The sequence below is a fragment of the Erinaceus europaeus genome, chromosome 18 (assembly GCF_950295315.1).
Source record: "Erinaceus europaeus chromosome 18, mEriEur2.1, whole genome shotgun sequence".
Lineage (NCBI taxonomy): Eukaryota > Metazoa > Chordata > Mammalia > Eulipotyphla > Erinaceidae > Erinaceus > Erinaceus europaeus.
Window position 1 is genome coordinate 21462592 of NC_080179.1, and position 17935 is coordinate 21480526.

The 17935-nt window shown below is 42.8% G+C and overlaps 1 protein-coding gene across 1 annotated transcript in view; it reads right to left on the reverse strand.

The window, feature by feature from the left end:
- Nucleotides 1-17935, reverse strand: part of KLHL23 (kelch like family member 23) — a 49043-nt gene that overhangs the window by 24311 nt on the left and 6797 nt on the right. The window lies entirely within an intron of this gene.

Consider the following 17935-nt stretch of genomic DNA (forward strand, 5'->3'; position numbering starts at 1 on the left):
AATTCCAGGTTTTAAGCTTACCTCTATCATTTACCTAAAATATAGCCTTAAGTATATTCCTAAATTTCTCTGATTCTTAGCTTAATTTATTTACATTGCGGGCGGGAGTAAAGACTGGGTGGTGGCTCATCTGGTAGAGTGCGCACATCACAATGAGCAAGGGTCCAGGTTCAAATCCCTGGTCCCTACCTCACAAGTGGTGCGGCAGGTCTCTCTCTCTCTCCCTATCTCCCCTTCATTCTCCATTTTTAAAATTTATTCCTTTTTGTTGCCCTTGTTGTTTTATTGTTGTAGTTATTGTTGTTGTTGTTATTGATGTCATCATTGTTGGATAGGACAGAGAGAAATGGAGGAGGGGATACAGAAAGAGGGAGAGAAAGACTCCTGCAGACCTGCTTTGCAGCCTGGAATGTGACTCCCCTGCAGGTGGGGAGCTCAATCCGGGGTCGTTTTTCCGCTCCTTCTGCTTTTCAACACATGTACTTAACCCGCTGTGCTAACTCCCTCCATTTTACTGCCTGACTCCCTCCATTTCTTTTTTTAAAGATTTTATTTATTAATTATTGAGCACGATAGAAGAGAGAAAAAGCTAGACATCACTCTGGCACATGTGCTGCGAGAGGGAATGAGGACAAGAGGCGCAAGAGAAATGAGACAAGTCGGATTCTGATCGAGTCTGTTTATTAGCACCAAAGGTGCTGTTTTTAAGGCCGGGACAAGGGGGGAGTTAGCAGTTGGGGACTGTTGATTGAAGTGGTATGTTGTCTTATCTGGAAGGTCCTGGGTGATTCATGGGGAAGTAGAATTGGGAGACAAAAAACTTATCTTTTAAACAAGGCCGTCTGTGAACAGAGACTCTAACAGAAACTTATCTTTTAAGCAAGGTCTTCTGTGAACAAAGACTCTATGGCCATGCCAGTAACAACCTTGAGGGCACATGTGGCTCCCCAAAGCTGCTGGGTATCAAACTCAGGACCTCATGCTTGAAAGTCTAATGTCGTATCCACTGTGCCACCTCCCAGACCACTTTACTCTCCATTTCACTGTTTCTATCTAAAATAAATATTTTTTTTAAACAAATGAGAGAAAGAGAGAGAACACGAGGGTATCACTCAGACACATGTCAGAGGTTGAACTTGGGACCTGATGCCTTAGGAGTCCAATGCCTTATCCACTGCACCATTTCATTCACTTATTTATCTAGTCTTAGCTGAGATTTTCTTGGTCTGGGCTTTTTCAGACAGAAAGTCAGAGGGGGTGGGGGAGGGGGTGGGATATCACAGCACCAAAGCTTCCTCCAGGTTTGATGCGCTCAGAACATACAATCAGTATTCATAAGATAAATAAATTAATGACACTGTTCAAGAAAACAGATGTGCCATCTACGAACCCAAGCCTTAGGGAATAAATAGCCACTATGGAGATGAGACATAATTACTCTTGGCAGATGCTAAACTTGGCATGAGTTATATGTCTTAATACCACACTTTGCCATTCAAAAGACTCTTGGTTTCTAAAAATAACAATTTTATTGTTTTAGCCTCATTAGTACATCTTTCTACTATATATTACTATTATTAAATGTCTGATATGCACTATTTCATTTTCTAATTCTATTTACTGGGTTTCCTCTTTCTTAGCCACCTGCCTAAGGCCTGTCAATTTAGTTATGATTTTGAGATCAACTTTTGATTTTGTGATCCTTTGCATTGTCTTTATTTCTAGCTCATTAATTTTGTCCTTTAAGAAATCATTTTCTCCGGTTGACTTTAGGTTTCATATGTCCTTCATCTACCTCCTTCAGATTATTATTAATTTTTTCAAATTTTATTTATTTATTATTAGATAAAGACAGAAACTGAGAAGGGAGGAGGAGATAGAGAGGGAGAGAGAGAGAGAGAGAGAGACAGACAGACAGACAGACACACCTGCAGCCATGCTTCACCACTTGTGAAGCTTTCCCCCTGCAGGTGGGGACCAGGGGACTTGAACCTGGGTCTTTGTGCACTGTAACGTATGCAATTAACCAGGTGTGCCACCACCTGGCCCCTCTACCTCCTTCACATCAGATTTGTTTTTCTTTCTGTTTGCTGTTATAAGACTATATTATGAGCTTCCCGGCCGGGGGGTACGGCAGAGGATTTTGCTGTCTCATGGGTAATGTCTCCATTTTTTATTGCTTCCAGGAATTTTTTTTATTTCTTCTTTGAATTTGTCTTTGACCCTATAGTTATTCAATATCATGCTTAATTAGTCTTCATATGTTTAAGTATTTTTTCTGTATTTGCTTTGTAATTTCTAGTTTTATTCTATGATGATATGAAAATATGCTGGATACCATTTCAGTCTTTGAGACTTGTGTTGTCTCCCAAAATGTGGTGTATCCTTAAGGACATCCCATGAGCACTTAAGAATGCATATTTAGGGAGTCGGGCGGTAGCGCAACAACAACAATAATAACTACAACAATAAAATAAGGGCAACAGAAGGTAATAAATAATTTTTAAAATTTTTAAAAAAAGAATGCATATTCAACTTTTTTCTTTTTTTTTTTTTTTGGCGTCAGTGATCCATGTAAATGTCTATTAATTCCAAGTGATTTAACTATTTCATGAGAGGGAGCAGTGTGGTGTACTCTTGCCCTTCCCTCCTTCCCTTTCTTTCTCCCTCCCAGTCTCTCCCTCTTTATCTTAAAAAAAAAAAGAAAGAGGAAAAAAGAGCTCATTGGGAGGGATGGAATTGTGCAGGCACGAATCCCTGGTAACAACAACAACAATAAAAATAGATTTACTTATTAGTGTGGGGGTGGTGAGGGAGACAGAATAGAGACAGAACACTAGGGGTGGGGAAACGCCTACTGGTTATGCAAGAAGACTTTTATGCCTGAGGCTTGCAGGTCTCAGGTTCAAATCCCAGCACCACTGTAAGCCAGAACTGCACAGTGCTCTGGTATGTCTCTCTCTGTAACTTTCCCTCAGTATGTCTTTCATTAAAGAGAGAGAGAGAAAACACCAGGGCATCACTCTGGCACACACAGTGCAAGGAGTCAAGCCTAGCATCTCATGCTTGCAAGTCCAGTGTTCTCCCCCTTTGTGCTATTTCCCATGCCACTCAAGAGCACTAAAGAAAAGAACAAACAATACCGAAATTGGTCTGTAAGCACAAAATTTCCAAAGCAGTTTATTTTTTGCATATAAAAGACTATTATCTAGCTAAATAACATGTTCTATAAACAAGAAGAGTTTCTAAGAATATCTGTGTTAGGAAACATCTATGTTAATATTTTGTTTCCATAAGAACCATCATCACACAGACATCAGTTTATATAATATAAATAAATAGGATAGTTTTAGCTTTTGGCTCCAAACATATTATTCCTAAGTCCATAAAGTCCACAAAAACATGTCTTTGGTCAAACTATCTCTGTTCACTCTCTCTCACACACACACACGCACACACACACACACACACACACACACACACACACACACACACACGGTGCACAAAATGACGAGAAACTATGTACAAAAATTTTATAAGTTCAATATTTATAACCACTTACTTAACCCTAATATATATACTTTTTTAGATGAGAAGAATATTTATTGACTTAATCTCACTACACATGTTCAGATGACACCAGTTGTAGGGAATAGATGAATAATGTTGAATTTACCAAACTCTCTTGCATAATACTAATACAATTAACAGAGCCACCTTTGCTCATCTGCATTATGAATCCACTACTCCTGGCAGCCATTTAATTTTTTTTATTTGATAAAACAGAGAGCAACTGAGAGGTAAGGGGGAGATAGAAAGGGAGACAGAGGGAGTCGGGCGGTGGCACATCGGGTTAAGCACACGTGGTGCGAAGCACAAGGACCAGCGTAAGGGTCCCAGTTCAAGCCCTCAGCTCCCTACCTAAAGGGGAGTTGCTTCACAGGTGGTGAAGCAGGTCTCAGGTGTCTCTCTTTCTCTCCCCCTCTGTCTTCCCCTCCTCTCTCCATTTCTCTCTGTCCTATCCAACAGTGACATCATCAACAAAAATAATAACCGCAACAACAATAAAACAAGTGCAACAAAAGGAAAAATAAATAATAATAAAAAATCTTTTAAAAAAAGGGAGACAGAAAGAGACACACAACTGGGGAATGTTATGCATGTATAAACTATTGTATTTACTGTTGAGTGTAAAACATTAATTCCCCAATAAAGAAATAAATTATACATAAATAAATAAATAATAAAAAATGAACGAGACACACCTGCAGCCTTGCTCTCTGTGCTCTTCCCCTGGCAAATTATACAGTCCCGACAGGGTAACACAGCTCTAGCACATTCGCACTAGAAGAGGATTGTGGAGTGTGTGCCACCCCAGGTACCATTTCTTCCTTCCTTTCTTTCTAAATGGGGCTGACTTTTTCAGAAAAGGAGAGAAAGAGAAAGAGATAGGAGGGAGGAAGGGAGAAGAAGGGAGAAGGAGAGGAGGAGGAAGGGGAGAGTGGGGGCAACATTAATGCTTCCTCCAATGTGGTGGGAACCAGGCATGAACCTGGGTCTTGCACATGATAAAGAAGAGGAGGCACGCTATACAGGTGAACTATTTTGTTGGCCTTCTTGCTTTATATTTTGTCATTAAAAAGTATAATTATGTTATGAATAGTTAGAAAATATCACAAATTAAATCATCCAAAGTCCCTTAGCATCTCTCTTCTTTTATTTTTATTTCTTCTTTCTTTCTTTATTCCCTTTTGTTGCCCTTGTTGTTTTATTGTTGTAGTTGTTGATGTCGTCTTTGTTGGATAGGACAGAGAGAAATGGAGAGAGGAGGGGAAGACAGAGAGGGGGAGAGAAAGACAGACACCAGCAGACCTGTTTCACCACCTGTGAAACGACTCCCCTGCAGTTGGGGAGCCGGGGGTTCAAACAGGAATCCTTCTGAGGGTCCTTGTGCTTTACGCCACGTGTGCTTAACCCACTGCGCTACTGCCTGACTCCCCTATTTTTAATTTTTATTTATTTTCCCTTTTGTTGCCCTTGTTCTTTTTTTTTAATTGTTGTAGTTATTATTGTTGTTGTTATTGATGTCATCATTGTTGGATAGGACAGAGAGAAATGGAGAGGAGGGAAGACAGAGAGAGAGGGGGAGATAGACACCTGCAGTCCTGCTTCACCGCCTGTGAAGTGACCACCCTGCAGGTGGGGAGCTGGGGGATCGAACCGGGATCCTTACACCAGCTTTGTGCCCGCTGCGCCACCGCCAGACTCCCATTTTTATTGCCACCAGGATTATTTCTGGGTCTAGGTGCCGACATGACACTATGAATCCACTACTGGTGGCCTTTTTTTCCTCTCCTTTTTTAAAGACAGGACAGAGAAGTGGACCCCTGCAGGTGAGGAGTTGGGGCTCAAATCACTGTCTTTTTAAAATGTTTTTATTTATTTATTATTGGATAGAGATAGAGAGGTATTGAAAGGGGAGGGGAGACAGAGAAGGAGAGAGACAGAGAGACACTTGCAGCCCTGCTCCACCACTCATGAAGCTTTTCTTCTGCAGGTGGGGACCAGGGACTTGAACCTGAAACCTTCCTCATTACAATATGTACGCTTAACCAGGTGTGCCACCGCCGTGAAGTTCTAGTTCCGGTTCTATCCCCAGTGAGTCAGGTGCCAGAGTGGTTGGTGCCTTGACTTCTCTTTCTGTCTTACATGAAATTCTTGCTAAAGCTTTCTTTTCTTTCTTTTTTTAAATTTTTTTTATTTTACCAGAGCACTGCTCAGCTCTGGTTTATGGTGTTGTGGGGGATTGAACCTGGGACTTGGTGCCTCAGGCATGAGAATTTCTTTGCATAACCATTATGCTATCTTTCCCCGCCTGCTAAAGCTTTTTGTTGTTGTTGTTGTTTTGTTTGTTTGCTAGAGCACTACTCAGCTCTGATTTATGATGGTGCTGGAGATTGAACCTGGGCACTCCCAGCCTCAAGAATGAGAGTGCTTATGCATAACATTATGCTGTCTCCCAGACTCATGTGAAACTGTATTATACAAGAAATTACATATATATATATATATATGTTTTGAAATAAAATATTTTTATAAAAACGAAAAAAAAATTAAGCTGGGAGGACCTGGTGGTGGCACAACTGGTTGAGAACTGAGATTACAAATTGCAAGGACCCACGTTTCAGCCTACCAGTCCCCAAGTTCAATCCCCCACCACCATAAGCCAGAGCAAAACAGGAAGGAAGGAAGGAAGGAAGGAAGGAAGGAAGGGAGGAAGGAAGGAAGGAAAGAAGGAAGGAAGGAAGAAAGGAAAGAAGGAAAGAAAGAAAGGAAAGAAGGGAGGAAGGTAAGAAAGAAGGAAAGAAAGAAAGAAATGGGGGCTGCAGGAGTCGGGCGGTGGCGCAGTGGGTTAAGTGCACATGGCCCAAAGCCCAAGGACCGGCATAAGGATCCTGGTTAAAGGCCCTGGCTCCCCACCTGCAAGGTAGTTGCTTCAAGGCGCTGAAGCAGGTCTGTAGGTGTCTATCTTTCTTTCCCCCATTTTATTGGATAGGACAGAGAGAAATTGAAAGAGGAGGGAGAGAGAGAGGGAGAGAGAGAGAAAGACACCTGCAAAGCCGCTTCACTGCTTGTGAAACCTGTGGCTTGAACAGTGAAGCGGCTTTGCAGGTGTCTTTCTCTCTCCCTCCTCTTTCATTTTCTCTCTGTCCTATCCAATAAAATGAGAAAAATGGCTGCCAGGAGCAGTGGATTCGCAGTACAGGTACCAAGCCCCAGCAATAGCCCTGGTGGCAAAAAAAAAAAAAAAAAAGAAGAAGAAGAAGAAGGAGGAGGGAAGAAGGAAAAGTTAAAAACAACACCAAGTTGCATGCCTGAGGCCCCAAAGGTCACAGGTTCGATCCCTGGCACGGCCATATGCCAGAATGGAACAAGCTTGGTCTCCCCTCTCTCCCATAATAAATAAGTATTTTTAATAATCTAATCATCATACACTAAAAATTTAACATACTGAGAACTATGCAGGTGTATACACCAGGAAGTGGAAAATCGATCACAGCTATGCTAGATACTGTGATATCAAAAACAGCAGGTTCTGGGGGTCGGGCGGTGGCGCAGTGGGTTAAGCGCACGTGGCGCAAAGCGCAGGGACTGGTGTAAGGATCCCGGTTCGAGCCCCCGGCTCCCCACCTGCAGGGGAGTCACTTCACAGGCGGTGAAGCAGGTCTGCAGGTGTCTATCTTTCTCTCCCCCTCTCTCTCTGTCTTCCCCTCCTCTCTCCATTTCTCTCTGTCCTATCCAACAACAAAGCAACGTCAACAATGGCAATAATAACCGCAACGAGGCTGCAACAACTAGGGCAACAAAAAGGGGGAAAAATGGCCTCCAGGAGCGGTGGATTCATGGTGCAGGCACCGAGCCCAGCAATAACCCTGGAGGAAAAAAACAAACAAACAAAAAAAAACCCAGCAGGTTCAGGGCCTCCATCCTTACCTGCAAGAGAGGAAGTTTCATGAATGGTGAAGCAATGCTGCAGGTATCTCTCCCCACTTCCCTATGACCCTTTTCCCTCTCAACTTCTGTCTCTATCCAAAAGAAATGTTTTAAAATAACACAAAACACAATGTTCCTCTACTCTCTATCCAGTTCGATCATGACTTTGTGTTTTTTTCAATTAACATTTACCTCTAATATATCTATTTTATAAGTTCACATATTAGCATAATAAAAATCAAACATGACCTCGCGGATGGGTCTGGAGCTCCGCTTCCCCAGAGCCCCACCTTACTAGGGAAAGAGAGAGACAGGCTGGGAGTATGGATCGACCAGTCGATGCCCATGTTCAGCGAGGAAGCAATTACAGAAGCCAGACCGTCCACCTTCTGCACCCCATAGTGACCCTGGGTCCATACTCCCAGAGGGATAAAGAATAGGAAAGCTATCAGGGGAGAGGATGGGATACGGAGAGCTGGTGGTGGGAACTGTGTGGAGTTGTACCCCTCTTATCCTATGGTTTTGTTAATGTCTCCTTTTTAAAATTTAAAAAAAAAAGACACTTGGGGGGTTAATTAGACTTGGGATGAAATATCTCCACTCCCACATGGTACAATGTCTGCTTCTTAAATTATTTTCTATTTTTTAATACAACATTTTTCCTAGAAAAAAAAATCAAACATGACGGGGCAGGGTGGTGGCGCACCTGGTTGAGTGCACACGTCACCATGTTTACTTCAATTCCCATGAAGCTTCCCCTCTGTAGGTGGGGATCGGGGGCTTTAACTTGGGTTATTGTGCTTGGTACTGTGTGTGTTCAACTGGGTGGACCACTGCCAATCCTCCAGTCAGGTAATTTTTAATTCTACTATTTCCTTACGGTATTTTATGCCTTCATTTCTTTGCCAAAATTCTCATATGTTTAGCTTATATCAGAATCCTCCAGTATCTGGAGGTCTTGCAGATTTATTTATTTATTTATTTATTTATTGGCCCCAGGGTTATCGCTGGGGCTCAATGCCTGCACCTCGAATCCACTGCTCCTGGAGCCTTTTTTTCCCCTCTTGTTGCCCTTGCTGTTTATCGTTGTTGTTATTATTATTGTTGTTATTGCTGTCGTCGTTGTTGGATAGGACAGAGAAAAATGGAGAGAGGAGGGGAAGATGGAGAGAGGAGGGGAAGATAGAGAGGGGGAGAGAAAGACACTTGCAGACCTGCTTCACCGCCTGTGAAGCGATTTCCCCCTGCAGGTTAGGGGGGTGGTGGTGGTTCAGACCGGGATCCTTAAGCCCTGTCCCTGCGCTTCACGCCATGTGCACTTAACCCGCTGCGCTACCACGCGCACCGCCCCCCATCTATTTAAATAGAAACTTCTGGTGGTGTTTTCGTGTCTCTGGGTGTGGCTTTTCACTGTGTAGCCTACAGTGTGCTTGGAGAACTGTTTTGAAGTCTGCTTGCCATACCTTGGTTGCTAAATGCTAAGAAAATTTTTACTTGCTTCTACAAAGAATTTGGAAGCTCAAAAAAAAAAAAGAAAAGAAAAGAAAAAATCCTACATAGCCTCAATCCAATTCAGTGGCTGAAAATTACTGAAAGCAGAGCTGTATCCCTTTGATGGCCTGCTTACTTCTGGTTCATCCTTTCAAAATCCATAGTCAAAGTAAGGGGACTTGTAAGTGTAAGTCACATATAATAACTACCACCCCCCAGCTAGTTGCATCAGATTGTCAAGATGGTCACTGGACATCTCAGACAGCACTTTCTAAGCTGGTCAGCACTTTCAGGGAAAAGCAGCTCACGTACCTTGGTTTCTGTACTTCCTTAATGATAGTTCACTGTCATCTCTCTCCTGTCTTTTAAGCAGATGTTTAAAAAGTTTTATTCAGGGGCTGGGTGGTGGTGGTCACTGTAGAGCACATATTACAATGCTAAGGATCTGGGTTCAAACCCCCAGTCTCCATCTCAGGGGGGAAGTTTCACAAGTGGTAAAGAAGTGCTAAAGTGTCTCCTTTCTTTCCCTAACTCCTCCTTTCTCAATTCCTCTTTCTCCCTGTTTCTATCAAAGACATTATTTATTACTATTATTATTATTTTGACTTCAGGGTTATCACTAGGGCTGGGTGCCTGCACTATGAATTCATTGCTCCTGGAGGCCATCATTTTTTCATTGTTGTTGCTGCTGATGTTGTTGGATAGGACAGAGAGAAATTGAGAGAGGAAGGGAAGACAGAGGGAGGAGATAAACAAATCTGTAGACCAGCTTCACAACTTTTGAAGCAATCCCCCTACAGGTGAGCATTCAGGGGTTCAAACCAGGATCATTGTGCTGGTCCTTGAGCTTCGCACTATGTGCACTTAATTTAACCTGGTGTGTTACGGCCCAGACTTCCTTAAAATATTTTTTTTTCTTGGCAAGTCGGGTGGTAGCACGGTGGGTTAAGTGCACGTGGCGCCACAAAGCGCTAGGACAGACCTGCGTGAGGATCCCAGTTCGAGCCCCCGACTCCCCACCTACAGGGGGGTCGCTTCACAAGCGGTGAAGCAGGTCTGCAGATGTCTATCTTTCTCTCCCCCTCCTCTCCATTTCTCTCTGTCCTATCTAACAACAACGACATAAATAATAACAACAATAACAACAACAACAACAACAAAAATAAGGGCAACAGGGAGTCGGGCTGTAGCGCACCGGGTTAAGCGCAGGTGGCGCAAAGCACAAGGACCAGCATAAGGATCCCGGTTCGAACCCCGGCTCCCCACCTGCAGGGGAGTCGCTTCACAGGCGGTGAAGCAGGTCTGCAGGTGTCTATCTTTCTCTCCTCCTCTCTGTCTTCCCCTCCTCTCTCCATTTCTCTCTGTCCTACCCAACAACGACAACAACAATAATAACTATAACAATAAAACAAGGGCAACAAAAGGGAATAAATAAATAAAATAAATATTAAAAAAAAATAAGGGCAACAAATATATATATGTATATATATATTTTTTCTTCCAAGGTTATTGCTGGGGTTCGGTGCCTACACTTCGAATCCACTGCTCCTGGAAGCCACTCCCCCCTTTTTTTGTTTGTTTTGTTGCTCTTGTTGGTTATCATTGTTGTTACTGTTATTGTTGTTATTGCTGTCGTTGCTGTTGAATAGGACAGAGAGAAATCGAGAGAGGAGGGGAAGACAGAGAGGGGGTGTAGTGAACATGTAACCCTAGTAACCCTCGTAATCATAGTGCGCCTGCATCGTGTGATAAGACAGAGACATATGTATTCGTAGGATAAGTTGTCAACCCGAACCTGATTGGCCAATGGTGATGTAACCTTAAAACCAGAGACAAGCTAGTATAAGTAGAGGCTCAGAAACCAGCTGGATGAAACAACTTCACAGTTACTGACCGGGATGCTGCCGGTGCTGCTAAAGACTTAAGCACACGAGGCTAGCCTAAGTAACCGCTTCCCCAGCTTCTAGAGACCCTCCTCGTTCATTTGGTCACGCCAGCAGACGATGGAGCATCAGTTCGGTGACACAACGACTGGTGATCACGTCGTGAGCCTTACCTGCAAACAGCTACTAAGTAAGGAGAGGTATCAGGTTGACTGTGTGTTGTGTGAATTGTGTGACCCTTCTCTGGCATCTGAATAAGTAAAGAATTATTGCTTAACCCTGACACACTCTCCGAGTGAGTCCTTACTCTTATACCTTGCTCACCACACAGAACTGCTTCATCCTGCAGGTGGGGAGCCAGGGGCTTGAATAGGGATCCCCATGCGGGTCCTTGCACTTTGTCCCATGTGCGCTTAACCTGCAGACTCCCAAATAAAATAAAATTTTTTTAAATATTTATTTTCCTTTTTGTTATCCTTGTTTTTTATTGTTGTTGTGGTTATTATTGTTGTTGTTACTGATATCGTTGTTAGGGCAGAAAGAAATATAAAGATGGGAAGACAAACGGGGAGAGAAAGATAGACACCTGCAGACCAGCTTCACCGCCTGTGAAGTGACTCCCCTGCAGGAGGGGATCTGGGGATCGAACTGGGATCCTTAAGCCGGTCCTTGGGCTTCGTGCCATGTGCGCTTAACCTGCTATACTACCGCCCAACTCCCCAAAATAAAATATTTTTAAAGTTTTGTTCAGTAGTCTTGAAAATGGCACAGTGGATATAGCATTGGACTCCTAAGCATGAGGTCCATTCAGTCCCTGGAGATATATATATATATATCTTCTTTAGGTTATCACTTGTGCTCGGTGCGTGCACCACAAATTCACTGCTCATGGAGGCTATTTTTTCTTTTTTGTTGCCCTTGTTGTTTTATCGTTGTTGTAATTGTTATTGTTGCCATTGCTCATTGTTGTTGGCTAGGACAGAGAGAAATTGAAAGAGGAAGGGAAGACAGAGGGGGGAGAGAAAGACACCTGCAGACCTGCTTCACCGCTTGTGAAGAGACCTCCTGCAGGTGGGGAGCCCAGGGCTGGAGACCGGGGTTCAAACTGGGATCTTTAAGCCGGTCCTTGTGCTTTGTGCCATGTGCACTACACTACCCACTACACTACCGCCCAACCCCCCCTTTTTTTTTCTTTTCTTCTTGCCTCCAGGGTTATCACTGGGGCTGTGTCTGCACGGCAAAACCACTGCTCCTGGTGGCCTTCCCCTCCCCCATTTTATTGGATAGGACAGAGAGAAATTGAGAGAGGAGGGGCAGATAGAGGGAGAAAGACATCTGCAGACCTGCTTCCCAGCTCCTGAAGCTTCCCCTCTACAGGTGAGGACCGGGGAGTTCGAACCTAGATCCTTGCATTTAGTGGTACTATGTGCGCTTAACCAGGTGCACCACCACCCATCCCACCTCCACTACCCTCTTTTTTTTTTTTTTTTTTGTTTCTTCAAGTTTTGTGTAGCTTGGGGTCTGGTGCTGGCTCAGGTGGTTAAGCACACATTATTACAGTGCACAAGTACAGGTGTTCAAGTCCCTGGCCCTCACCCGAAGGGGGAGCGGTAGAGCTGCAGGTGTCTCTCTCTTTCCCTATCTCAATTCTGTCTCTATCCAATAATAAATTTTAAGAATTAAAAAAAAAGTTCTAGCTGTCATATCTTCTAGATTTACTCAATGGGAGATCTGACCCAAATTATTTGGTCTACCCTACGCATGTCAAAGTCTTATGTTTTACATACATTTTTTTAAATTTGTTAATTCTCAGCAAATAAAGAAGAATCTTTAAAAATAAGTGTTCTGGCCCTTTTTCCAGCCATAACATCTTCTCCCTAGACAATAACTTGGATCCACCTGCATATCAGATGTCAGGCTCAAGAAAAAAACAACAGCAAAAAAAAAAAAAAAACTAGTATAGTCATGGGCTCTTTGGAATATAACTAAAATAGAACTAACTATCTACAAAACGGAGACCCCCTAACTCGTCTGAACTATTCCAGCCTTTAGGTTCATGATTAGTCAACAATTTGTTTGGCTTTATATGTTAACTCTTTTTTCAGCCACCAAGTTCCAGATGCTAGCATGATGCCAACCAGACTTCCCTGGGCAGATGACCCCACCAATATGTCCTGGAGCCCTGCTTCCCCAAAGCCCCGCCCCATTAGGGAAAGACAGAGACAGGCTGGGAGTATGGATCAGACCGTCAATGCCCATGTTCATCTGGGAAGCAATTCCAGAAGCCGGACCTTCCGTCTTCTGCATCCCATAATATCCCTTGGTCCACACTCCCAGAGGGATAAAGTACAGGAAAGTTTTCAGAGAAGGGAATGGGATGTGGAGTTCTGGTGGTGGGAACTGTGTGGAGTTGCACTCCTCTTATCCTATGTTTTTTGTCAGTTTCTTTTTTATAAATAAAAATTCTAAAAATTGTTTTGAGTAATCCCACTTATAAGAATGTGAGAGACTACAGAGTACTGCTATGTCACACGCAGTGCTAAGGACAGACTCCTGGGCCTGATTTGTGCAAACTGTGTTTTGCCTAAGCCAACCCCTTGGCTTCAATCCAATTTATTAGAGCAAAAAATTTTCAATCTAGGGGGAAAAAAAATCCAAGAAAATACCAGCTTTTCCTATTAGATATTAAATATCCCTATTTTAGAGTTTTTAATTTGGAAAAGAAAAATACTAACATTTTAATACACTTATGCCTAAAACATGACTAGACATTAGTATAAAACATTCTAGATAATTGGTAATTTGAAAACATGCTTACAGGAAAGAATTTTATTTTCATTTTTTTTAAAGATTTTATTCCCTTTTGTTGTCCTTGTTGTTTTTTATTGTTGTCGTTGTTGGATAGGACAGAGAGAAATGGAGGGAGAAGGGGAAGACAGAGAGGGGAGAGAAAGACAGACACCTGCAGACCTGCTTCACTGCCTGTGAAGAGACTCCCCTGCAGGTGGGGAGCCGGGGGCTCCAACCGGGATCTTGACGCCGGTCCTTGCGCTTTGCACCACGTGCGCTTAACCCGCTGCGCTACCGCCCGACTCCCTATTTTCATTTTTTATTGGTGGGATTAATAGTTTACAGTCAACAGTACAGTTGTTGGTACATGTGCAACATTTCTCAGTTTTCTGCAAAGCACTCTACCCCCCCCTCCGCCCCCACCTAGGTCCTCCTCCACTGTCGAGTACCAGGACCAGAACCTCCCACCTCCAGCCCAGAGTCTTTACTTTGGTGCAATACACCAAACCCAGTCCAAGTTCTGCTTTGTTTTCCATTCTATTCTTTCTTCTCAACTTCTGTGAGTGAGGTCATCCCATATTCATCCTTCTCTTTCTAGCCTATCTCACATCACACGATTCCATGAAAGCATTTTAAATGTTGACTATTCCTTGGCTTAGGAGGTGGCACAGTGGATAAAGTGTGGGCCCTCTAGCAAGAGGTCCTGGGCTTTATCTCTGACATCACATATACCAGTGATGCTCTGGTGTTCTTTCCTCATAAAGAAATATTTTAAATTTTATTTATTGATTCATGAGAAATGATAGGAGAGAAAGAAAGAACCAGACATCAGTCTGGTACATGTGCTGCCGGGGACTGAACTTAGGACCTCATGTTTGAGAGTCCAGTGCCTTACTCACCGCAGCACCTCCCGGACCACATAAATAAATATATATATAAATTTTGCCTCCAGGGTTATTGCTGGGGCTCAGTGCCTGCACCTTGAATCCACTGCTCCTAGAGGCCATTTTTCCCCTTTGTTGCCTTTGTTGTAGCCTTGTTGTGGTTATTATTATTGTTGAAATCGTTCGTTGTTGGATAGGACAAAGAGAAATGGAAAGAGGAGGGGAAGACAGAGAGAGGGAGAGAAGAGAAAGACAGACACCGGAAGACCTGCTTCACCGCCTGTGAAGGGACTCCCCTGCAGGTGGGGAGCTGGGGGCTCAAACAGGATCCTTACACCAGTCCTTGTGCTTTGTGCCACATGCGCTTAACCAGCTGCGCTACCGCCTGACCCCCATAAATCTTTCTATTGCTGACTATTATAACAAATTATACTGTGTAGAAACAGCAGTACCAAGAAGAAATAACACAATGCTTAAACCAGCATACTATGGTTAGTCTGTGATGCTGATATAAACTGTACATATTCTAAGAAATCCATTTGTATTTTCTTAGAAGTTGAAAAACAAGATCAGAAACGAAAACACAAGTAGAACCTGAAATGTAATCGGTATATCGCACCAAAGTAAAAGACTCTGCGGTGGGTGGGTGGGGAGAATACAGGTCCATAAAGGATGATAAATGACATAGTGGGGGTTGTATTATTAAATGGGAAACTGAGGAATGTTATGCATGTACAAACTATTGTATTTACTGTTGACTGAAAAACATTAATTCCCCAATAAAAATAAAATAAAGAAATCCATTTGCATTTTCTTTACAAAGGGAGTCTGAGTATATATATATATATATATATATATATATATATATATATATATGCAATAGGAGAGGAGCCAGGAGCTAGTTCACCTGGTAGAACATACACCTTACCATTCACAAGGACTCAGCCACCACACAGGAGCATCATACAAAGGGGATGCTTCATGAACATGCAGTTATGCTGTGGTGTCTCTCCTGTCTCTCTCCCTCTGTCAATCTCTATCTACAAGAAAGTTTGATGAGTGCGGTAGAATCAAGTAGGGTAGGGATGCATCACTTCCATTGAAAACCCTGTCTGAAAAAAATATATATATGGGGGTCGGATGGTGGCGTGGTGGGTTAAGCGCATGTGGTGCAAAGCGCAGGGACTGGAGTAAGGATCCCGGTTCGAGCCCCCGGCTCCCCAACTGCAGGGGAGTCGCTTCACAGGCGGTGAAGCAGGTCTGCAGGTGTCTATCTTTCTCTTCCCCTCTGTCTTCCCCTCCTCTCTCCATTTCTCTCTGTCCTATCCAATAACGAACAACATCAACAATGGCAATAATAATAACCACAATGAGGCTACAATAACGAGGGCAACAAAAGGGGGAGAAATGGCCTCCAGGAGCAGTGGATTCATGGTGCAGGCACCGAGCCCAGCAATAACCCTGGAGGGAAAAAAATAAATAAAAATTAAAAAATTAAAAATATATATACACACACACACACACATATATATGTATATAGATAGATAGGTACTGCAGCCTCACTTTTAAAATACACTGATTTGGAAGAATATATATATATTATACACACACATATATTTGGGAGTCTCACTAATTTTTAAGATGTTAACTATTGGACACTTTTGAACTATTTAAGAAAGTGAAAACAGGGAGTCGGGCTGTAGCACACCGGGTTAAGCGCAGGTGGTGCAAAGCACAAGGACCGGCATAAGGATCCCGGTTCGAACCCCAGCTCCCCACCTGCAGGGGAGTCGCTTCACAGGCGGTGAAGCAGGTATGCAGGTGTCTATCTTTCTCTCCTCCTGTCTTCCCCTCCTCTCTCCATTTCTCTCTGTCCTATCCAACAACGACAACAACAATAACTACAACAATAAAACAACAAGGGCAACAAAAGGGAATAAATAAATAAAATAAATATTTAAAAAAAAAAGAAAAAAAAGTGAAAACTGACTTTTCAGGGTTGGGGAAATAGTATGCTAGGACTGAATGACAAAGTCCAAGGTTCAATTTGCAGCACCATCAATAGCCAGAGCTGAGCATTCTCTGGTCGAGGCACAGAAAAGAAAAAAAAAGAAGAACAAGGAAAAGAAAAAAAGACTTCTCTCTCTGGAATATTTAAACATAATTTATGGCTAGCTAGGGGGGTGGCACAGCAGATAAAGTGTTGGACTCTCAAGCATGAGGTTCTGAGTTTGAACCTTGGCACCACACATGCAGACTGATTCTCTAGCTCTCTAATTATTACTAAGTATAATTATTATCTAAATATTAAAAAATAATAATGTAGCGACCAACCATGTTTGGTGAAGGTCATGGACTGCCCTTACCTCAATTCTAATTTTTCCCTTTGATGTTTCCAAGACATCTAAGCACCTATAATAAAAGATGTCCCTTCTTTTTTTAAAAAAAAAATCTTTCTTTGCAGTTATGTGGAAGTTTGGTGAATACAATTTATATGATGGTGAAAACTTTTTTCTTATTGTCCTGTTTCTTCCTGGCTAGAATGTTAACATAAGAGCCAAAACATGGACAGCAATATGGGATAACAAACTGGAGGAATTACTGAGTAGTAGAGCAACAGAGCAGCTCTGAAATACCTCATTCTGGACTTCTCTCAAATCAGAGGGGATAAAAACTTTTTTAAAAAAAATTTTATTTTCTCTTTTGTTGCCCTTGTTGTTCATTATTATTGTAGTTTTTTTGTTATTGTTGTTGTTACTGATGTCATCGTTGTTAGATAGTACAGAGAGAAATGGAGAGAAGAGGGGAAGACAGGGGGAGAGAGACACCTGCAGACCTGCTTCACTGCCTGTGAAGTGACCCCCCTGCAGGTGGGTTGCCGGGGGCTCGAACCAGGATGCTTAAGCCAGTCCTTGCGATTCGGGCCACATGTGCTTAACCCACTGCACTACCGCCCAACTCCTGGTGATAAAAGCTTTTTAAATCTACTAGTAGCGCTGGGCAGTGGCTCACCCAGTTGAGTATATGTTACCAAGCACAGGGATCCGGTTTCAAGCCCCCAGTCCCTACCTGCAGGGGGGAAGCTTCACAAGTGGTGAAGCAGTGCTGCAGGTGCCTCTTTATCTCTCTCCCTATCTCCCCTTCTATCTTAATTTCTCTCCTATCAAAAGGAAAAAAAAATAAGGAAAAATGGCCACCAGGAGCAGTAGATTCTTCATGTAGGCAGAGAACCCTGTTGGCAATTAAAAATAAATAAATAAAGTAAAAAATGCCACTGGTGCTGCTGGGGAGGTGGCTCTGTGGTAAGGCTTGGGTTTTGCATGTCTAAGGCACTGAGTCTGAACCCTAGCACTCCATAAGCATGAGCAGAGTGGTATTCTGGCCTTTTTCCTC